Source organism: Schistocerca serialis, chromosome 4 (genome assembly GCF_023864345.2).
Source record: "Schistocerca serialis cubense isolate TAMUIC-IGC-003099 chromosome 4, iqSchSeri2.2, whole genome shotgun sequence".
Taxonomy (NCBI): Eukaryota; Metazoa; Arthropoda; class Insecta; order Orthoptera; family Acrididae; genus Schistocerca; species Schistocerca serialis.
Window position 1 is genome coordinate 174,049,918 of NC_064641.1, and position 24,200 is coordinate 174,074,117.

Sequence of the window (24,200 nt, forward strand, 5' to 3'; positions counted from 1 at the left end):
TCACTCGTCTTTCACTGTACTCTCTATTTTTCTCGGGTCTGTGAAAATTCTGTGGAAATTTTTATTCTTATTTATTACTAGCTGAGTACCCGGTGGTGCCTGGGTGTCTCTTTATTACAATCTTGTATCAGTCCATCGCCTCCTTGTCCCCCTCTCTCTACCTTCTAATTTCGCTCTGTCCATCAGCTCCTTACCCCTCTGTCCGTCTGCTTCTTCTCCTCTCTCCATCTGCTCCTTCCTCTGTCTCCAAGTGCTTCTTCCCCTCTGTCCATCTGCTCCTCCCCTTCTGCCCATCTGCTTCTCAGACCTAGATACATCTCCTCCCATCGATATTCTCCCCCCCCCCCTCACCATTACATCTCCTCCTCTCTCCTTCCTCTCTGTCCGTCTCCTCTTCCCACCTCTCCATCTCCTCCTCCATCCTTTCTCTGTCCACCTCCTCCTCATCAGTCTCTCTGTCCACCTCTTCCTCTTCTGTGTTCATTTCCTCCTATCCCTCTATCTGTCCATCTCATTCTCCCCCCAAGCTGTGTCCTCCTTCCTCCTCTCTGTCTGTCCACCTCGTCCTCCTGCTTCGTTTTCTCAACCCAGATAGCATTTATTTCCAGATAGTGAGTAATATGTACACCAAGTCAGTTGAAATCGATCCAGGGGTTTAGGCACGCTTTTTGCCCGTAGCTTTATCCATGTGTCACATATATTTGTATATATGTATTTAACATATTTCACACGTATTTGTATTCATATTTCACACGTACCCCTAGCGAATTTCACCCCGTACCTTCCTTTCTGCATGTCTTAATATTTATGACATTACACCTATAGCCTGCACAAGATTTTACCTTTTTATTTATTATTGTTTCCAGTAACGAGGGTAAAGTAAAAATTGCTTGTCTGACACATTATCCTTTTCTAGAGGCAAGGCGGTATTGTCCAGTAAAACTTCACATTTTTCTATTCTTCTGTATATTTTTCTGATTACAACTAGACTGAGTGCTACGGGCATTTGTCATTAATGGATTAGTGTTCAAGCAGTGACAATTCAACCTTGTCTCGGGAGTAAACAGAGGCGGACTAAGCTTATTAAGACTATTTAACCGTTGTGTAATACTAACAATTTATTCACTTCACGTCATAAACTTTCCCTTTTATAACCAGTGGTGCAAAACGCCACGACATTTGTTTGGCGTGCTATAGATCTCTAGGGGCACACGTTTTCTGACCGTAGTCTTCCATAAGACAACACGGGGTGTCACAGCAACTAGAAGGACTAAGTCGAAGGAACGTTTCAGTAATCACCGTCGAGCTTAGAGAACTGGCACAGAGAACTGGCACAGAGAGCCACGCTTTCCAGACAGAAGTGAAAGCGACTGGCAACTGGCGACTGGCGAGTGGCAGCTGGCGACTGTCGACAGGTCGCCTCGCCACCGTGGGACAGCGCGTGGCGTCGCCAGTTAGGAGTGCCGGTCCATTACTGGCGGTGGGCGTCGCGGGCCGCGCTAATTAGAGAAGCTTCTCCGCCGCGGCGCGGGTCGCCGATCTCTGTCCGCCGTGGCCCCTCCGCCGTCTTTCACTTTCGCCGCCGGCGTCGGCGGGGATCGCTCTCTACGCTAGAGAGTAACGTCCCTCTGCTGCCCTTACTACCGTCTACTTTCTCTGCTCCTGTCTCATCACAGTAAACCAGATTCGCAGTCACTCCCCATCGGACCGCATCTGAATTGGAAATATATCGTATAATCGCAGAACGAGATGCAGCAGTTACAGTTGCAGTTACATTGCCGGGCCAGAACGCTATAACCACTACTCGTCGCAGGACTGAATGTCTCGTAGCGCCGTCGCGGGCACGTGAGGCGGTAAGGATGATTCAGTTGCCCCTACCGACAGGTTTTATGCAACCCACAACACCTTCTAAACACATACAAGACATTTTCATATTTTCTCTCTCACAACGCACAAATTATTAGTCCTACAGAAAAAATGAACAGCCCCTTCTAAAAAATGTTCAAATGTGTCTGAAATCTTATGGGACTTTACTGCTAAGGTCATCAGTCCCTAAGCTTACACACTACTTAACCTAAATTATCCTAAGGACAAACACACACACCCATGCCCGAGGGAGGACTCGAACCTCCGCCGGGACCAGCCGCACAGTACATGACTGTAGCGCCTTGCCAGCCGGAGTGACCGAGCGGTTCTAGGCGCTACAGTCTGGAGCAGCGCGACCGCTACGGTCGCAGGTTCGAATCCTGCCTTGGGCATGGATGTGTGTGATGTCCTTAGGTTAGTTAGGTTTAAGTAGTTCTAAGTCCTAGGGGACTGATGACCTCTGAAGTTAAATCCCGTAGTGCTCAAAGCCATTTGAACCATTTTTTTTGTAGCGCCTCTAACCGCTCGGCTAATCCCATGCTGCCTCCTTCTTCTAGGAAATTTAATGTAGTTAAATTTTGTACTGGGATACATTTTCGCTGGAAGTCACGGTTTTTAAATTATTCAACCAAAATGCATTTCGAGGACACTTTTGTATGTATTTTCTTATTTTCAGAGTATTGAATGGCGATTGTTGTAACAGTTAATAATCATTCAAAAGCCAATATGCATAAAAATTTTATTTATTTAAGATGACTGGTTTCAACAGTCATTGCTCTCTTCTTCAGGTCTTCAACATCCTTTTGTTGTGAAACATGTTCATTTTATGCTGAACCTTGTGCTCAAGATGTCAAGTGTGCATGACGTTCAGTGTAAAATGAACATGTTTTACAACAATAAGATGTTAAAGATGTGAAGATGACAGCAATGACTGTTGAAACCGGTAGTCCTAAATAAAGAAAGTTTTTATTCGATCTTGGTTTTGAATAGTTTTTGACACTTTTGTACGTTTTTCTTGAATAATTTGAAAGCTATTGCTCCCGCAGAAATCTATCCCAGATGTAAATTCTACTACATTAATGTTCCTACAAAAAGGTCCAGTTCATAATTTTTTAGGGCTAACATTTTGTACATACTGAGCGAGAGAATATTAAAATCTTGCGTGTGGTATTTGGAAGCGTTGTGGGTTGCATAAAACCCATGGATAGCAGGAGCTGAATCATCTTGTATGCGTGGAGCAGGGATGAGTGCGTAATCGTTACAGGGACGATGTGGACTGAGAATGTGGACATCTAGGAAAATAGACGACTTTGCCAAACGGCTGACAGGCCCCTGTACCACTGGGCGAGCGCCTCGGAAACGGCGAAGCTGGTCGGTTGTTCGCGTGCTACTGTTGTGAGAATCTACGGGAAGGGGTTGAAGGATGCTGAATCCACGAGTTCATCTTCGCAAAACGTGTAATCCGAAAGCCAGTTCGTTTTGTAAACCGGGACAGGTGGCGATCTGTGCTAGATCTGGCGACAGAGCACGGTGCTGCTGCAGGCGCAGCTGTTCTGGAGCACACGGTTCAGTGTGCATTGTTGAACATGCAACTATGAAAGCGTCTGTTATAATTGCGTTGGGGACGGGATCATCGACATTACACCGTCTGTCAGTGGAAACAAGCCGCCTGGTCGGATGAATCACATTTCTTGTTACACCAGGTCGACGTCCTTTGCCGCTTACGCTCCCACCCAGACGAACATGCACCGCCCACGTATGCAGGTAGGTGGGGGTAGTATTATGCTATGGTGAGGGGAGGTGGGAGAAACTCATCTGGGTTTCTATGGGACCTTTGGCAGTAATCGAAGGCATCAAGACTGCTGTGGGCTATGCCAACATTACTATGGACGACCTGTATACCTTCACGAACAACATTACAGCTAAACAAAATTCTGCCTATTTTACGCGTACAGGAAGAGAATAAAAGCTTTACCAATGTGTTGCTACAGAAGAAAGCTGAAGATTAGATGGGTAGATCACGTAACTAATGAACAGATACTGAATTGAATGGGGGAGAAGAGGACTTTGTGGCACAACCTGACTAAAAAATCAAATGGTTCAAGTGGGTTCTAAGCACTTAACATCTGAGGTCATCAGTTCCCTAGACTTAGAACTACTTAAACCTAACCAACCTAAGGACATCACACACATTCATGACCGAGGCAGAGTTCGAACCTGCGACCGTAACAGCAGCGCGGTTCTGGACTGAAGCTCCTAGAACCGCTCGGACACCGCGACCGGACCTGACTAAAAGAAGGAATCCGTTGGTAGGACACGTTCTGAGGCATCAAGAGATCACCAATTTAGTACTGGAGGGAAGATTGGAGGGTAATAATCATAGAGGGAGAAATGTTCAAATGTATGTGGAATCCTATGGGACTTAACTGCTAAGGTTATCAGTCCCGAAGTTTACACACTACTTAACCTAAATTATCCTAAGGACAAACACACACACCCATGCCGGAGGGAGGACTCGAACCTCCGCCGGGACCAGCCGGTAGAGGGAGAGCAAGAGATGAATACACTAAGTAGATTTGGAAGGATGTAGGTTGCAGTAGGTACTCGGAGATGAAGAAGCTTGCACAGTATAGAGCATGGAGAGTTGCATCAAACCACTCTCTGGACTGAAGCCGGCAGTTGGCGGCCGAGCGGTTCTAGGCGCTTCAGTCTCGAACCGCGCGATCGCTACGGTCGCAGGTTCGAATCTTGCCTCGGGCATGGATGTGTGTGATGTCCTTAGGTTAGTTAGGTTCAAGTAGTTCTAAGTTCTAGGGGACTGTTGACCTGAGATGTTAAGTCCCATAGTGCTCAGAGCCATTTGAACCATTCTCTGGACTGAATACCACAACAACAACAGTACAGGACAGTTCAGAAAACGGAACTAAAATTTTACTATATATGACAATTACATTTGTGTTTCTGCGTCCATGCCGTATTCTGTGCCGTGCACGCATACGGAATTATCTTCCCCACTTTGTGACACTGCCGATGGTTCTTCTACGAGGGTAATCCCAAAATTAAGGTCGCCTATTTTTTATAAGTACATAGACCTCTTTATTTCTGCAATGGTTTAGATTAGTATACAGCTTGAACATTTAGCTATTTTTCGGCATAATCACCATTTCTTTCGATGCATTTTTGTAGACGCTGTGGCAGTTATGTATGCCCACGTCATACCAGCTCGCCGTCATGCTGTTCAGAAAGTTATGAGCCTCTTCTTTCACCTCGTCGTCGGAGCTCAATCGCTTTCCGGCCAAATGTTCTTTTAACCTAGGGAACAGGTGATAGTCACTGGGCGCCAATTCAGGACTATAGGGTGAGTGGGTGATTATGTTCCACTGAAACTGTTGCAGGAGAGCAACGGTTTGCCGAGTGATGTGTGGGCGAGCGTTATCATGGAGAATGTGTACGCCATTGCTCAACATTCCTCTTCTCCTGTTCTCAATTGCTCGTTCGAGTTTTTTCAGAGTATCACAGTACCTGTCAGTGTTAATTGTGGTCCCAGCGATTCAGCTCCGACGGCGAGGTGACAGAAGAGTTTCATAACTTTCTAAACAGCATGGCGGCGAGCTGGTATGACATGGACATACAAAAACTGCCACAGCGTCTACAAAAATGCATCGACAGAAATGGTGATTATGTCGAAAAATAGTTAAATGTTCAAGCTGTAAACTGATGTAAAAATGATTCAAATGGCTCTGAGCACTATGGGACTTAACATCTGAGGTCATCAGTCCCCTAGAACTTAGAACTACTTAAACCTAAGGACATCACACACATCCATGCCCGAGGCAGGATTCGAACCTGCGACCGTAGCTGTCGCGCGGTTCCAAACTGAAGTGCCTAGAACCACTCGGCCACATCGGCAGGCAGAGACTAAGGGAATGATGGAGAAAACAGAGCTTCTGAGTAGCTTGTGGATCGCCTATCCTAATTGAATACGACGAACGACGTGATCAAACAACTGAATGTTACGAAAACGGGAATGGTTTTGTTTTGGATGCTACTATCATTCTAAGCTTTTAGACTGTCTGTAGCCACTACTCTCCCTCGCCTCTTGCCCCCTCAGCCCTCTTAATCCACTCCCACTCTTATAGTTGAAGACCCAAGTTTTGTGTACATGTTTCCATCTTAGGGTTCAAATGGTTCAAATGGCTCTGAGCACTATGGGACTCAACTGCTGTGGTCATCAGTCCCCTAGAACTTAGAACTACTTAAACCTAACTAACCTAAGGACATCACACACATCCATGCCCGAGGCAGGATTCGAACCTGCAACCGTAGCAGTCGCACGGTTCCTGACTGCGCGCCTAGAACCGCGAGACCACCGCGGCCGGCTCCATCTTAGGGTATCCCTCTTCAAGGGTAGTCGGTGATACTGCCACACATGCACATACACACACACACACACACACACACACACACACACACACACACACACACACAACCGAAAATTTCTACGAAGAGGACTTCTGCGAAGTTTCAGAAAAATGGAATAAAGTGCAAAGAATACAAATGCGTCTGAAGGAAAAACGGACTGAAATTGCAACCAGTGTTCATGGTTTTGAGACAGCAAGCAGCCACAAATTTATTTTCAGTTCCTTTATTCAAAGGTTACCGTTACCGGTTTCGAATCGTTATGATTCATCTTCAGACGGTTCATGCTTTCATTACAACGTTTTTTCACAGATAATTGTACTAAAATATAAATAATACATAATTATAAGCGCGCCACATAGTTGGTTGCGTTATAGAGTTTCATTGGATGTGACTTACGTGAAATTGAGTGTTTGTTTACATTACATTCGTCCAACAAAAAAATGGCTTTGTGCACTATGGGACTTAACTTGTCAGGTCATCAGTTCCCTAGAACTTAGAACTACTTAAACCTAACTAACCTAAGGACATCACACACATCCATGCCCAAGGCAGGATTCGAACCTACGACCGTAGTGGTGGCGCGGTTCCAAACTGTAGCGCCTAGAACCGTTCGGCCACAAAGGCCGGCATTCGTCCAACAGATTTGAATACATTTCAACTCCATTCTTATCGTTGCACACGTAAATTTTTCTCGATGAACACTTTACATTTGTCACAGGAAAGATTTCTAGCACGCACCATATGTTTTGATACAATACAAAGTGTTTGTGAGCACTTTTCACATCTGTTGGACGAATGTAATAACAAACACTGCAAACCGACATTTCACATAAGTCACATCCAATGAAAATCTATAACGCAACCAACCGTGTGGCGTGCTTATAATTATGTATTATTTATATTTTAGGACAATTAATCTGTGAAAAAGAAACGTTGTAACGAAAACATGAACCGTCTGAAGATGAATCATAACGATTCGAAACCGGTAACTGTACCCTTTGAATAAGGGAACCCAAAACAAATTTGTGGCTGGTTGCTGTCTCAACACCATCAACATTCGTCTTCAAATAACAACCACGGTCTCCAACCATGTCACCATATGACAAAACTGCAATTGCAACCAAGCTCTTTCAACTACGACTTCTGCTAACAACGAGCGAAAACGTTGTGAAACGAATAACAAGCGTCGTAAGTGAAATGTACAACACTTTCATGAACAAACACTATCTTTAGTGAGTAAGTATCTAAATGCAGAACCACAACTAATAACAATAAAATTGAAACACAGTAGGCATAAGTCAGTAAAAACGTATATAAGAGAAAAGGTTCATGGAAATGTCTGTTTTCAGTGTGAGATGAGGATGATTTGTAGCTTATTGCAGTCCAGGCTCTGTTTCTTACCATACTGAATTTTTTTTTCTTTTGGCTATTACAAGCAGAATGGCACCTGACATGCTCGCTACACTAATAAATAACCGTAATGCGTGGCAGCCTTTCTCATCCTACACAGACAATACAGGAGCTTATCTTACCAAGACAGGCGAGCCCACGGGCAACGGCGACCTCTGATCTTGCCTCCTGATGACGTGCTGCGTGGCCGCAATTTGCGGTTTCCTCATTCGCAGCGGGCGGCGGTGGCGGCGGAGGCGGGGGCGACTGCAGCCTCACGTGACCTTTGCTGGTCCTGCTACACTGCGCCGCAGTGTCTCCAAAGCCGATTCTCTGCCCACCTCTTTGATATTTCTAGATTATGAAACATATTTCAGCGCCTGCAGCGTATATTTCTTCAACGTGACCAAGAGATGCCCATTGCACTACAAGATTGTCATTTATGGTAATGCCTGCAATGTTCACCGTACAAGGGGTATTTTAATTACAAGTTTCCTGTAACACAGTGTTCCAGTATCATCTCAAAACTGACACTGAGAATCTCAACTCTTTCTCCTTTTTTCCTCTTTTTTGCCAGCCTTGACCTCCTCAGCTACTGTTTATTTTCGGCGGGAAATAAGGTTAGTACATATCTGGAAAATCGGAAATGAGAGAGAAAACTTCCATGCCAAATAGGGTTCCGAGCAGTTAATCTTCCTTTAAATAGTCACTTCAGTCCTCTTTCGAATTCAAGGTTCGGTATTGCGCCAAGAAGTGCCTTCATTACCTCCGATGAACTATCGTTCTATGAACGGTATTGCTGCAGTCATCTTCCGCAGTTTCGCTGCCGCATTGACAATTAAAGCTGACACAATTTCGCGAACACGTTTCCCCTAAAAAGAATTGAAGTATTAGCGTTTCATTGTTGACCAGGCACTCTGGGGGAAGCATGACTTTTGCTGGTGAGTCTTCCGGGTTGTATGGCCGTGGTCGAAGAAAATTGTCGTTTACCGACTTTTCGTCCTAAGCTGGGCTGGACATCTCCGGAGGTGCTCCTGGCGACGCTGAGTCTTGTCGATTGACCAGTCGGACGTCGGAGAGCGCCGTAAATACAGTCTAAACAGCCTGTGGTCGAGTTTACACGTGGTGAGTAGAAATAATCCTTGTCAGAGGTAAAACGTAATTATCGAGTGTCATCTGTCAAGGGCAGAAACTTAGCTTCCGAGTCTGAAGAGCCACTGTCCGTATATAAGTTTCATAACTTCTTTTCTGTTAAAATTGTCTCCATGCTCATTATTTCGATGACTTATCTATACAGGGTGTTACAAAAAGGTACGGCCAAACTTTCAGGAAACATTCCTCACACACAAATATAGAAAAGATGTTATGTGAACATGTGTCCGGAAACGCTTAATTTCCATGTTAGAGCTCATTTTAGTTTCGTCAGTATGTACTCCAACGTGATGAAATTGTAAATTTTCACAATCAACATGTGTGGGCTGAAGAGAATCTGCACGCAATTGTCCGACCACGTCATCAACACAGATTTTCTGTGAACTTTTGGGCAGGCATTGTTGGTGATGTCTTGATTGGGCCCCATGTTCTTCCACCTACGCTCAATGGAGCACGTTATCATGATTTCATACGGGATACTCTACCTGTGCTGCTAGAACATGTGCCTTTACAAGTACGACACAACATGTGGTTCATGCACGATGGAGCTCCTGCACGTTTCACTCGAAGTGTCCGTACGCTTCTCAACAACAGATTCGGTGACCGATGGATTGGTAGAGGCGGTCCAATTCCATGGCCTCCACGCTCTCCTGACCTCAACCCTCTTGACTTTCATTTATGGAGGCATTTGAAAGCTCTTGTCTACGCAACCCCGATACCAAATGTAGAGACTCTTCGTGCTCGTATAGTGGATGGCTGTGATACAATACGCCATTCTCCAGGGCTGCATCAGCGCATCAGGGATTCCATGCGACGGAGGGTGGATGCATGTATCCTCGCTAACGGAGGACGTTTTGAACATTTCCTGTAAGAAAGTGTTTGAAGTCACGCTGGTTCGTTCTGTTGCTGTGTGTTTCCACTCCACGATTAATGTGATTTGAAGAGAAGTAATTAAATGAGCTCTAACATGGAAAGTAAGCGTTTCCGGACACATGTCCACATAACATATTTTCTTTCTTTGTGTGAGAGGCATGTTTCCTGAAAGTTTGGCCGTACCTTTTTGTAACACCCTGTATATCCGTGGATAATAGTTGGGTCATTGTAGATAAAATTTTGGTTTCAATAAATATCGCGATTTCCTGACTGAAGAGAATGTTCTGCTACAGCTGATTCTCCTGATTTCCCCTAGTCAGTAAAGCCTTTTGTCTTCTTTCAGTCTTGAAGTTATGTTTCTCTTGGTAGTTGCAACGTAGACGTTTCCACAAGCACATGTAATCTTCTATACCCCACACGCCGACAAAGGAGTGTGCCTGTCCTTTACATATTGGAGTGCGCGACATATTTCCTAGTTGCTCTAAAAGCCAGTCTTGATATCATGTTTCTGTAAAGTCTTCCCGATCTTCTCAACTACTTTGTTGATAAAGAAGAGAGAAACCGTGTTCTTCGGTTGCTGTGTTTTATCGTTGTCCCTATTTACTTCTTTGCCTGAACAGCCATTTTCCTGGAAGCCTCCTTCAGATGTTTTATGTCGGCGTTTAGGCGTTCCAGCATACAAATTCTTTTGGCTCTATCAGCAATACTTTAATGACAGTTGTCTTTTGTTGTTTATGATGGTTGTAGTTGAAATGCAAATATTTGTTTGTGTGCATCAGTCCCTGAAAAAAAAATGGCTGTGAGCATTATGGGACTCAACTTCTGAGGTCATCAGTCCCCTAGAACTTAGAACTACTTAAGCCTAACTAATCTAAGGACATCACACACATCCATGCCCGAGGCAGGATTCTAACCTGCGACCGAAGCGGTCACGCGGCTCCAGGCTGTAGCGCCTAGAACCGCTCGGCCACCCCGGACGGCAGTCCCTGAAAGGCCTGTCCGCATACTTAGCTGAGTGGTAAGGTGTTTGTGTACCATGCAGCGGGCCCGTGTTCGATTCCCGACGGCGATGGAGATTTTCTCCGCTCGTGGACTCGGTGTTGTGTTGTCCTTATCAGCCATTCATTGTCATCCCGACACCCAAGTTACCCACTGTGGCGTCGACTGAAATGAGTCTTGCAACCGATGGCCGAACTTCCCTGGATGGGGCCTCCCGGCATACGAAGCCACACTGTCATTTCCTTTCATTTTTATCTTGAAGGCCTTACATTTCAACCCTCCATCAGCCTGTCTCATAACTAAAACATCCAAGAACGATATCGAGTTGTCATTTTCCATTTTCATAGTAAACTGGATTTTTAGATTTGTGTCATTTACGTAACAAAAGAATTCTCCTAAAGCTTTTTCCCATTTGACCAAACCACGAATGTATTATCCACAAATCGATACCCTCGGCATGGTTTCGTATTTGTTTTTTCTAGAGATGACTTTCAAAATTTTCCCTCATAGAAACAACTATCGCAGGACATAATATGTTGCACAATGCGACACCATCGACTTACTCATAATAATCGCCGTCCCATTGGAACTGATAAGAACACTGGAATTGACAAGAAGTAATGCAGTGTCCAGAAAGAGCAGTCAAAGCTCCTAGAAAAGTTTCGTTACATAAATCATAGAATCGTTAACTGCAATCAAGTGACTACAGACACTATGTCAAAAATTTCGAAACTTACACGAGTACCTTCAGGAGACAGAATTATCCCTTTAAATTTTCTCGATAAAATTGCCAAAATATGCTTGTAAATCAATAGCCAGATACCTTGCTTCTTTGATAATGTGCCGTGCGTCGAAATCTTACGCAAAGTTTCGCATTTTTCGCCTTTGGCCTCACTGGTCGAATCGATTGTTGTGTAGAATCTCTTTGCCCGGGAGGCTTATGGTCCAAATGTGGTCCGCGAAGCGGCGTGTGATGGGCAGTGCATGAGTCTTAGCAGCGGCACGGGGAAGGTGGCGCGCGGACCCCCGTGCTGGGAGCAGTCCATGTATGTGCCGGCCTCGGGTGATAGCGCGGCCTAGTTCTAGTTGGTTGCCGTTGTTTGGGAAGCTGTAATTTGGAAAGGAGCTCCCCTTTTGCATGCGCAATACTGCTATTGCAGTATCGGTAGTTAAAGCAACGGATGGAGGTCCGTACAGCAATCACTGTACTGCCGCTACGCACTGGTTGCATTGCCACACGAGTACTAATAACTCCATGCGAAGCTGAGTAACCTTACTGCGTATTTACCCATCTGTGTGTTTTAGTTGTTCATGTTGCAAAATTGTAATTAAGTCTGCTCTTGTGGGCTGCCATTAATTCCACTATTTCGTGGCTGGTCATTTGTTTTAAACGTTCATGTTGCGAGGTTGTCATTGTTTTTGTCCTGGTGGGGCCCATTGTTGTATGCATGTGCGGGCCAAGTAGTAACTGATTTATATTTCACGTCTTATCACTCCAAATTAACGAAGTTTGTAATGTAGTGCCAGGAAGTATACGCGAGACTGACGTGTGCAATGAAATAAGATGGCAACATTACGGCTCTGTAAACCCACTGAGGTAGCAGCGGATGAAGTCTAATGCAGCAGATTTGTACTTGAGTTACGTAATTACCTTTCTAATTGAATAATTCACACCCCTTAATTTCACGTTCATCTGAAGAAGTTTGCACCTAAACTTGCTTGAAATGGTTCGGTACTCCTGTACACAAAATGAGAAAATTTTGAACAGGGGCACAAAAAGGCGTGTACAAAACTTGCTATAAGGAGGTTCTTCTGTAATTTGATGTGTTTTTCAAGTGCTTCGGTTAAATTGGATGTATCTGAATACCGTTTTCACGAGTAGGTTTGAATTTCTGTCAGTTTGTTATTGTAAATTTGTTTAAAGATTACTACATGGGTTTTGAAATAGCCTGGGGCATTTTATACTGTTTATCACAAATAGTTATCGAGCTTGAGTTGAAAGTTTTGATGTTATAATTGCTTTGGGCTCAAAGATAATGTTTTCTAATAACTTTTGAGTAGGGATTGTTATTAATAAATTCGTTATAGAAGATGTCTGGATAAATTTGATAGCCCGGCATCATACCACTCCTTCACAGCTCCTATCATACCAGATACACTGGGGAATCATCACTATTAATTTTCCGTTTACTTGCGAGAGATTGCACACAATCATCATTATCTCCCGTTCGCTGCTAACTTCATATTCGCTAGGATTTACATCACTCCATAAGGGAAAACATTCTTTTTGCTCACTATCATCAGCAAACTCTCTTTCCTTCTCAGTATCTTCCAAGGGTCACTTTACAATGTCGTCGGTATACGCCTATCTTCGTGCAAGCAAAAACAGGCCGTTACTTGCAAACATCTAAAGATATGTGCCACTGATAAATACAATAGAGAACTTGCACAATCTGGTGGTCAGAGTTGCTAGAACATAACGAAATGTGTTGGACAGCCAGCGACAACAGACCACGTGAAAGATATCAACACTACCAGCATTCTGCACGTTGTCTGACACTGGAACCCTAACAGAAAACCCGTACATGAGACAAGGTTGAAGTTGGAGCAGAACGTTTTAAATATGTGGATAAATTTGAGTACTCGGTTAGTAACACTAACTTTAAAGTTATTATCTTAACTGATTTCACTGTGTATTCTTCGCTAGACATTGTAATTATTAAAAGGAACTCACACATTTATGAATATTTCGTATTTTTAATTATATATTCCGTAAACAAGACTTTAGGTTAGAAGAACGTTTTCTGCTGTTACGGAGTCAAATAATATGTTTTCCATGTATTCTAGATTGCTATGAAACTAATAAGTTACAAAGAGCAAATAAATTTTGTGGTAAAATACATCCACATCTTACAACACAAAAAATTAATGAAATAATGATATAAGACGCTGACGGTGCAATGTATAATAAGTTACAGGTTTAAGACTGAGTTTCTCACAATATTGGCGATGGGTTTCAGTATGTAACAATTTAAATATGCTGTACCTCACTAAATTATCTTGAAAATAGGATATTGTTTATTACACAACAGAAGTCAACGTTGTTTCAGTAATTTTCTAATTTTTTCTTGATGTCGGACTTTTTAAAATTTATGTAACTGATTAGCAGAGCTTGGGCGAGAAAGAGAAGAGATCTAGCAAGCTTTGCTTTGGGTAATCTAGCGGTATCTAGAAGTGGTGAGAAAGAAAAATTTCGTCTGCTTGATTAGTGTTGCTGATCTGATGTTCTTCAATTTATTATGTTTCAGGCCCTGCCAGTATAATGTTTTCTCTAGCCTAAATGCATTGTCTTGACACCAATGGTACTTTCACGGTTCGTTCTTAAGCAATACTGCTCTTTTCAGCAACTTCCAGCATTTGTGGCGCTCCTTCAGCCTTGTGCAAACAGGTACTCAATTTTAACTGTGCCATGTTGGCCGCACTATTGGCAACTGATACTACTAAACTCTTATTGACAGCAGACTGTCGGTCTTTGTGGTTAAAGATATGCTTGCCTCAAGGTTCAAGCACAAAAGTCACTTCTCGGAGTTTACAAGACTTTTAAGATCTGGCATTTTTATAGTGAAGTGCGTACTGTGCAAGTACGAGTTGGGAAGATAAAATTAAATTGATCATATCGTGTAGAGACGTACATAGGCTCCTATTACTCCCACGCTGCAGCTTGCAATTTAAACGCTACGAAACTGATTCGCATTTCGCAAAACGAGACCGACCGGGACTCGAACTCAGCTTTCCTGTCCATGGCGAGCTGGAGCCTTAACCACTTCGGTTCTCTGAGCACGCCTCCAGGACCGACTCAAATTTCCAAATGCCACGGAGTCCACAACGATTACTCTCACACATTCCGTGATTCCCGCACAGGGAGAGCAAAATTGTACAGTCCTTTTAGCCCATCGAGGCAAGGAAGCATCACTGATAAATGGTAAATACGGTTTCGAGTCCCGGACCTGGACAAATTTTCATTTGTCACAAACAGCTGATGCCATTTAGGATTCGCAAAACGCGAACTATTGTATTAGTATTTAACTCAATTGTAATCGTCAGAACAGTATCTGTTACTTCAGAGAAGTATGCATTTGGTACATTAAGATACAGACACTGTATAAATTTGAAATAACTGAATGTCCTCTATATAACGCAGTTGGTTGTAATATTTCATTTACAAGGTTATGAAAATGGATAATCTGAAATTCCATGCATACAAATTTCTATTCCGATAAAGTAATAGTTTCAAATCCAGTAAGATAATAATTTGCTCATATATCACAGTTTTTGTATGAAGTGCTCAGAAAGTTGTTCTAGAGCATCTCAAAATGTCGTGAGCATTTGTTCAAATTCTAAACAGTTCAGCAGGTAACAATCTTTTACTTGGTTTACAAGGTAGTCGGTTGTATCAAGTAACGAGGACACAGGTGAATAGCGCGACTGCAGGGACTTATCCCTTGCACGCTTCCCGTGATACCCACATTCCCAGCTGTCCACAATCTACATACGTAATGTACCTAATAGATATTTGTCCATCCACTGATTAGTCGCGCACACTAAGGTGACGATTCCTGTAAGATTTCGGGCAACCTGTGCGGATTCGCACAGTCGAAGGTCAATGGCTGGGTAGCCTTAAACTATATATATGAAGATAGTAACTGTTCTCGAAAGAACAGATACCATTTATGACCGAGCAGCTTCTCTAGAATAAATGATAATTAATTGAAACCCTTAGCTGCCGACAGGTGTTGTTGAAATACCTCGATGGGGCACATATTTTCAGCTGTCGCCATCGAGGTATTTCAACAACACCTGAGGGTTTCAATTAATTATCATTTATTCTAGAGAATCTGCTCGGTCATAAATAGTATCTGTTCTTTCGAGAACAGTTACCACCTTCATATATATTATATAGCTTTTGCTTTGAAATCTCTGTAAATGTTTGTGATTCAAACAATTATGCACTTTATCATCAATTCGCTTTCTATTTCAAATCAATCGTTCAAAATCAAGTTTCTCCATTATTATATAACTCTGAATCATACACACGTTTTTATAAATATGTAATTTTTCATTATAACTTAACAGAAATATGAATACTAATAATGAATTCGTCATCGTGGACTGTGGCCTGCAGATAAGGGCTGGTTCCAGACCAAGTAAGTCGGATGGTGTAGTAGCGAGTCACTATGTGAGGAGTTGTCTTCTTATCATTTGCACAATAACTAAAAAAACAGTACAAAATATTTAACCAGTCTATATAAAGTTTATGAAGATATCTTCAGACATTGAGAGAGAGCAAGGATATGTTAGCTAAAAGTCAGTGTTTCATTCACAGTCCAAAAACACAACCTCTTCCTGTCCCTAACAAACATCAAGCCTATATCATAAGATAAGTATTTGTTAAATTCAGTGTTATTCTCATACTGCAATATAAAGAAAAAAGTATTTTAATTAGAGTTAATCTGCAGGATGACTGCAGTTACGTAAGTGACTACACGTAAGAGGAATTATATTAGAAGCCACCTAAAAAAAATAAGCAACTGGCAATGATAATAATGGGTTGTGCAAACTGCACATGTAAAAATTGCTGTACTGGACAGAATAACTAACTAAATATTTAAATTTTCTGATGCAAAATTATCTGGATAACATCATCATCTCGCTACAGCTTCACTTAAACATTCTACAGCCACGAAACTGGTCACACTTTTCTTCAAAAATTTACTCTATGTGACCAAAAGTATCCGGACACCTGGCTGAAAATGACTTGCAAGTTCGTGGCGCCCTCCATTGGTAATGATGGAATTCAATATGGCTTTGGACCACCCTTAGTCTTGACTGTAGCTTCCAATCTCGCAGGCATACGTTCAATCAGGTGCTCGAAGGTTTCTTGGGGAATGGCTGCCCATTCTTTACAGAGTGAGGAGAGGTATCGATGTCGGCCGGTGAGGCCTGGCACGAAGTCGGCGTTCCAAAACATCCCAAAGGTGTTCTACATGATTCAGTGTCAGGACTCCGTGCAGGCCATTCCATTACAGGGATGTTATTGTCGTGTAACCACGCCGCCACAGGCCGTGCATTATGAACAGGTGCTCGATCGTGTTGAAAGATGCAATCGCCATCCCCGAATTGCTCATAAAAAGTGGGAAGCAAGAAGGCGCTTAAAACATCAGTGTAGGCCTGTGAAGTGATAGTGCCACGCAAAACAAAGAGTCGTGCAAGCCCCCTCCATGAAAAACACGACCATACCACAACACCATCGCCTCCGAATTTTACTGTTGGCACTACACACGCTGGCAGATGGCGTTCACCGGGCATTAGCCATACCCACACCCTCCCATCGGATCGCCACATTGTGTACCGTGATTCGCCACTCCACACAACGTTTTTCCACTGTTAAATCGTTCAATGTTTACGCTCCTCACACCAAGCGAGGTGTCGTTCGTCATTTACCCGTGTGACGTGTGGCTTATGATACCATGAAATCCAAGTTTTCTCACCTCTCGCCTAACTGTCATAGTACTTGCAGTGGATACTGATGCAGTTTGGAATTCCTGTGTGATATTCTGGATAGATGTCTGCCTCTTACACATTACGACCCTCTTCAACTGTCGGCGGTCTCTGTCAGTCAACAGACGAGATCAGCCTGTACGCTTTTGTGCTGTACGTGTCCCTTCACGTTTCCACTTCACTATCACATAGCAATCAGTGGACCTAGGGATGTTTAGGAGTGTGGTAATCTCGTGTACACGCGTATCACACAAGTGACACCCAATCATCTGACCACGTTCGAAGTCCGTGAGTTCCACGGAGCGCCCCATTCTGTTCTCTCACGAAGTCTAATGACTACTGATGTCGCTGGTATGGAGTACCTGGCAGTAGGTGGCAGCACAATGCACCTAATACGAAAAACATATGTTTTTGGGGGTATCCGGATACTTTTTATCACATTGTGTACATATATCTATGTTTGTTGGTCTCAAACTGTTTTCGAGGAAATATTGTATGCTGCCTTGGCTTTGCGGTCATTTACACTGAAGATAAACATACTCAGGTGATATTAGATTTGTTTATTGCCTTTTCATACAGTCCTTCGGAGGTTTTCTTTCGAGAAACACAAACTAATTTTTTAGGGCTAAGTACTGACGTGAAGATGAGAAAATGGGAGTCACGAACGATACAATCTTCCACCCGCTGGCTTCATAAGCGTACTTGCGTGACTTAAAGACGAAATCGTTAAATCGTTTCTACGAAGAACTAATTTATCCCTAGATGCCACTCACAGACTTTCAGTAAAAAAAGAATTAGTAATTTCTGAAAATATTTCTCATGGGGAACAGGTATTTTTCACACTACTTTAAAATGAACATAAACAGCTCTACCTCAAGAAATTTTTATGTTTTCGTTAACGGTTTCGGTCAGTTTCTGGCCATCTTCAGACATCATACCATGGTGGTAGGCGGTGAACGGAGCAGGCGTTCCAAACTCCACGACGTTGACGCTGGTGGGGTTCATAAGACTGCTCCGTTCACCGTCACCGCCTACCACCAGCGTATGGTTTCTGAAGATCGTCAGATTGTCATAAACTGACCAAAACCAGTAACCATAAAAAATAAAGCTTTTTGCGGTCGAGACTGTTTACGTCCATTTTAAAGAAAGAATTACTTCTTCCCGTAAAACCTTTATTGCATTCTAAGACAATAAAAACCACGCACCACAAAGGATTTAGCCAAATGGGGTGGAAATCGATTGAAGTGACGTACATGTTCTCAGATAGACAAAGATAACAGTTTCAGAAAAATTGAATGATTTATTCAAAAGAAAGTGCTTCACAAATGGAGCATGTCAATAACGCGTGGATCCATCTCTGGCCCTTATGCAAATACACTCCTGGAAATTGAAATAAGAACACCGTGAATTCATTGTCCCAGGAAGGGGAAACTTTATTGACACATTCCTGGGGTCAGATACATCACATGATCACACTGACAGAACCACAGGCACATAGACACAGGCAACAGAGCATGCACAATGTCGGCACTAGTACAGTGTATATCCACCTTTCGCAGCAATGCAGGCTGCTATTCTCCCATGGAGACGATCGTAGAGATGCTGGATGTAGTCCTGTGGAACGGCTTGCCATGCCATTTCCACCTGGCACCTCAGTTGGACCAGCGTTCGTGCTGGACGTGCAGACCGCGTGAGACGACGCTTCATCCAGTCCCAAACATGCTCAATGGGGGACAGATCCGGAAGATCTTGCTGGCCAGGGTAGTTGACTTACACCTTCTAGAGCACGTTGGGAGGCACGGGATACATGCGGACGTGCATTGTCCTGTTGGAACAGCAAGTTCCCTTGCCGGTCTAGGAATGGTAGAACGATGGGTTCGATGACGGTTTGGATGTACCGTGCACTATTCAGTGTCCCCTCGACGATCACCAGTGGTGTACGGCCAGTGTAGGAGATCGCTCCCCACACCATGATGCCGGGTGTTGGCCCTGTGTGCCTCGGTCGTAAGCAGTCCTGATTGTGGCGCTCACCTGCACGGCGCCAAACACGCATACGACCATCATTGGCACCAAGGCAGAAGCGACTCTCATCGCTGAAGACGACACGTCTCTATTCGTCCCTCCATTCACGCCTGTCGCGACACCACTGGAGGCGGGCTGCACGATGTTGGGGCGTGAGCGGAAGACGGCCTAACGGTGTGCGGGACCGTAGCCCAGCCTCATGGAGACGGTTGCGAATGGTCCTCGCCGATACCCCAGGAGCAACAGTGTCCCTAATTTGCTGGGAAGTGGCGGTGCGGTCCCCTACGGCACTGCGTAGGATCCTACGGTCTTGGCGTGCATCCGTGTGTCGCTGCGGTCCGGTCCCAGGTCGACGGGCACGTGCACCTTCCGCCGACCACTGGCGACAACATCGATGTACTGTGGATACCTCACGCCCCACGTGTTGAGCAATTCGGCGGTACGTCCACCCGGCCTCCCGCATGCCCACTATACGCCCTCGCTCAAAGTCCGTCAACTGCACATACGGTTCACGTCCACGCTGTCGCGGCATGCTACCAGTGTTAAAGACAGCGATGGAGCTCCGTATGCCACGGGAAACTGGCTGACACTGACGGCGGCGGTGCACAAATGCTGCGCAGCTAGCGCCATTCGACGGCCAACACCGCGGTTCCTGGTGTGTCCGCTGTGCCGTGCGTGTGATCATTGCTTGTACAGCCCTCTCGCAGTGTCCGGAGCAAGTATGGTGGGTCTGACACACCGGTGTCAATGTGTTCTTTTTTCCATTTCCAGGAGTGTAGTTATTCGGCTTGATATTGATTGCCAGGGTGTTTGGGTGTTTGGATGTCCACCTGTGGGATATCGCGCCATTTTCTGCCCAATTGGCGCGTTAGCCTGTCAAAATCCCGAGGTGGTTCGAGAGCCCTGCCCATAATGTTCGAAACGTTCTCAATTGGCGTGAGATCCGGCAAACTTGCTGACCAAGGTAAGATTTGACACGGTATTCTTCAGGTGGACACCCAAAAACTGTGTCAATCAATGCAATGCCAAGCCGAATAACTCATAGCAAAACGGCTGGATGTGAACTAACGCATTAGTGACTTCCTCAATTGGTGAGGCTGATTACACTGAATAAAAAATCAAATTTTTCTGAAATTGTTATCATTTGTTTGTCTGTACATGTTCATCACATCTAACGATTTCCATCCCATTCGGATAATTCCGTCGTGGTGGGTTGTTCTTTATTTATTAGAGTGTATTTTTATGATGGTGGATGTGTTACGATATATTAACGATGTTAAATTTCAGTGTCCCAGACGCGCAGTCCTTAAGTTTGAATATAAAGTGTTACCAAGTTGTCAGAGCCTGCTTACGGATCTGATGTCTTGGAAAGCTGTGAGTGCAGTATCCCCAGATTCCTCCATATTCCTTGGAAAAAGAATCTATTTCTAGGAGTCCCGTGATCTAGTGAGGAAGAGCCGTCTTTTCTTATTAATCGTCAATTTTGGTTGAGATTAATGCAAGATTGTACAATCACTCAACAATAATTTTTACACATTCGGTTATTCCCTATCTTTTACAGCAATATGCGTGCAAAAGTGCCTTAGCATCGCATGAGATTACACTGCACGAGTCGCTTACAAATAAGGTCTTAAACGTGGCTTGACATAAAATAGTATCAAAGAAATAAGTGACTCTCACGAACCCAAGCGCGATGCGAGAAGTACGACTGAAACCATTACGATAAGCTGACAGTGGCAAAATAATGATAAAACGAAATTTCTGTTGGAAAGTATCAGTGGAAAATTAATTTCGTCACAGTAATAAAAAGATACCCACAGACAAAATTACAACTTGCTTTCGTCAGTTACCAGGACTGCGCTGACAATCTTTCCCTCGTGCAACCTACCTCTCATCTTCTTCAGTTTGGTCTCCCATTTCTATTGCCTTCGTTTACATATCTGTTTAAACAAGAGCCTTTCTCCAATGGAATATATTTTCGCCTCTTCCCTATAGTTATTTATTTACCCTAATTTTAATTTTAAGTTTACTGATGACGAATATTTTACACTGTTTCCTAAGTTTATTCATTTATTTATTATAATTATTTAGTCTGACCCTTTAAACAGTACGCAGAACTATTAGCTTTAGTCTTCTTGTTCTTATTATTCGGTCAAAAGAAATTCACGCTATTACTATTGGTCTGTCGTCTTCCTACTGTGCGCCTTTTTTAGTTTCAGTAGCAGGAAGCAAAGCTCTTAGCACAGAAAAGTAACTGCCGTATTTATGTGGCAACTAGACTCGTCGGAGGGCGGTAATAAATACAAATAGTGTATGGCTCCACAGAAAGTAACAAATAAAATGTAATAGTAATAGTTCAGAGCACTAGTCTAACCTACTCAGTGAATGTCGGGTAACTAATCTGATAGTTGTTCAATCTGGACTATTGTTACTTTACATTTTAGGCTCTGATAAAGGTGACACTCTAATATTCGGTGTGGACTGTCTGGTAATCACTCGTTGATAGCTGCTGGTCTATACATGCGGCAACTGAAGATATCAGCTGTTCGGCAAATGAAACTGGTCGGAAACTGATAACCGACGACAACATATGATCTGCGACAACTGTTTCAGCCGGCCCAGTGAAGCTGTGCGTCCGCATTTACTCACGAACGGCGGGAGAAACCTCAACTGCGATCTATTTGGCGGATGAACTACGTGGTCCCTTGCGTCAGCACCCTCTGTGGCGACAGAATAGCGACTGGGGGACGAATTATACTATTTGTAAGGATTGTGGCTGGAGCATGATTAGGTGCCTGTTACGTTCGCCATCTATATGGCGACTGATCTACACCTGCATCTACCATACTCCGCAAGCCACCTTTAGTGTGTGGCGGAGGGTACTTTTGGTACCACTATCTGATCTCTCCAACCCTGTTCCGCTCGCGAATAGTGCATGGGAAGAATGATTGTCAGTAAACCTCTGTATTGGCTCTAATTTCTCGAATTTTCTCCTCTTGATCAATATGTGAGACGTATGTGGGGGGAAGTAATATGTTGTCCGAGTCCTCCTGAAAAGTATTGTCTCGAAATTTCTGTAGTAAATCTCTTAGTGATGAACAACGCCTGTCTTGTAGCGTGTGCCAGTGGAGTTCGTTTAGCGTCTCCGTAACGCTCTCTCGCCAGCTAAACGATCCCGTGACGAAAGGCGCACTCTTCATTAGATCTTCTCTATCTCTTCTATCAGTTCGACCTGATAGGAATACCAGATAGATCAACAATACTCAAGAATCGGGCGAACAAGCGCCTGATAAGCCACTTCTTTCGTTGGTGATTCTTCCGATGAATCTGAGTCTGGTATCTACTTTTTCCGCTATCTGTTTTATGTGGTCATTCAACGTAAGGTCTCTCTGGACAGTTACACCTAGATATTTTACGAAAGACGCTGTCTCCAGCTGTTTGTCATCAATAGTGTAGCTGCACAGTAGTGGATTTCTTTTCCTACTTATGCGCAATGTGTTACATTTATTTACGTTTAGGGTCAACTTCCAGAGCCTGCACCATTCTTCAGTTCTCTGCAGGTCGTTCTGCAAATTCTTACTATCTTCTGGTGTTGCTAGTTTGGTATAGGCAACTGCATCATCTGCGAATAGCCTCAAACAGCTTTCGACGCTTTCTACTAGATCATTTATATGTATCGTAAACAACAACTGTCCTGTCACATTTCCCTGTGGTATTCCGGATATTACCTTTAGATCTGCCGATTTTGTTCCGTTAAAAGCGTCATATTGAGTCCTATCTGCAAGAAAGTCTTGAATTCAATCGCAAGTCTGCTCCGATACTCCGTAAACTCGTATTTTTTTTCATTAAACGGCAATGCGGTACGGTGTCAAATGGCTTACTGAAATCAAGGAACACGGCATGAACCTGAGCGTCATTGCCCACTGCTGTGTGGATCTCATGGAGGAACAGAACGAGCTGAGTTTCGCAGGGTCTCTGTTTGCGGAATCCATGTTGATATTTATAGAGGAGATGCTCATTTTCCTAAAACGTAATAATTCCTGAGTATAGCACATGTTCCATAATTCTACAACAGATTTACTCAATAACGTAGGCCTGTAATTGTGTGGATCTACACTCCTGGAAATGGAAAAAAGAACACATTGACACCGGTGTGTCAGACCCACCATACTTGCTCCGGACACTGCGAGAGGGCTGTACAAGCAATGATCACACGCACGGCACAGCGGACACACCAGGAACCGCGGTGTTGGCCGTCGAATGGCGCTAGCTGCGCAGCATTTGTGCACCGCCGCCGTCAGTGTCAGCCAGTTTGCCGTGGCATACGGAGCTCCATCGCAGTCTTTAACACTGGTAGCATGCCGCGACAGCGTGGACGTGAACCGTATGTGCAGTTGACGGACTTTGAGCGAGGACGTATAGTGGGCATGCGGGAGGCCGGGTGGACGTACCGCCGAATTGCTCAACGCGTGGGGCGTGAGGTCTCCACATACATCGATGTTGTCGCCAGTGGTCGGCGGAAGGTGCACGTGCCCGTCGACCTGGGACCGGACCGCAGCGACGCACGGATGCACGCCAAGACCGTAGGATCATACGCAGTGCCGTAGGGGACCGCACCGCCACTTCCCAGCAAATTAGGGACACTGTTGCTCCTGGGGTATCGGCGAGGACCATTCGCAACCGTCTCCATGAAGCTCGGCTACGGTCCCGCACACCGTTAGGCCGTCTTCCGCTCACGCCCCAACATCGTGCAGCCCGCCTCCAGTGGTGTCGCGACAGGCTTGAATGGAGGGACGAATGGAGACGTGTCGTCTTCAGCGATGAGAGTCGCTTCTGCCTTGGTGCCAATGATGGTCGTATGTGTGTTTGGCGCCGTCCAGGTGAGCGCCACAATCAGGACTGCATACGACCGAGGCACA

The 24,200-nt window shown here is 44.2% G+C and overlaps 1 long non-coding RNA gene across 1 annotated transcript in view; it reads right to left on the reverse strand.

Moving 5' to 3' along the window:
- The window catches only part of LOC126473143 (uncharacterized), a 1,059,929-nt gene that overhangs the window by 855,837 nt on the left and 179,892 nt on the right, over positions 1-24,200 (reverse strand). The window lies entirely within an intron of this gene.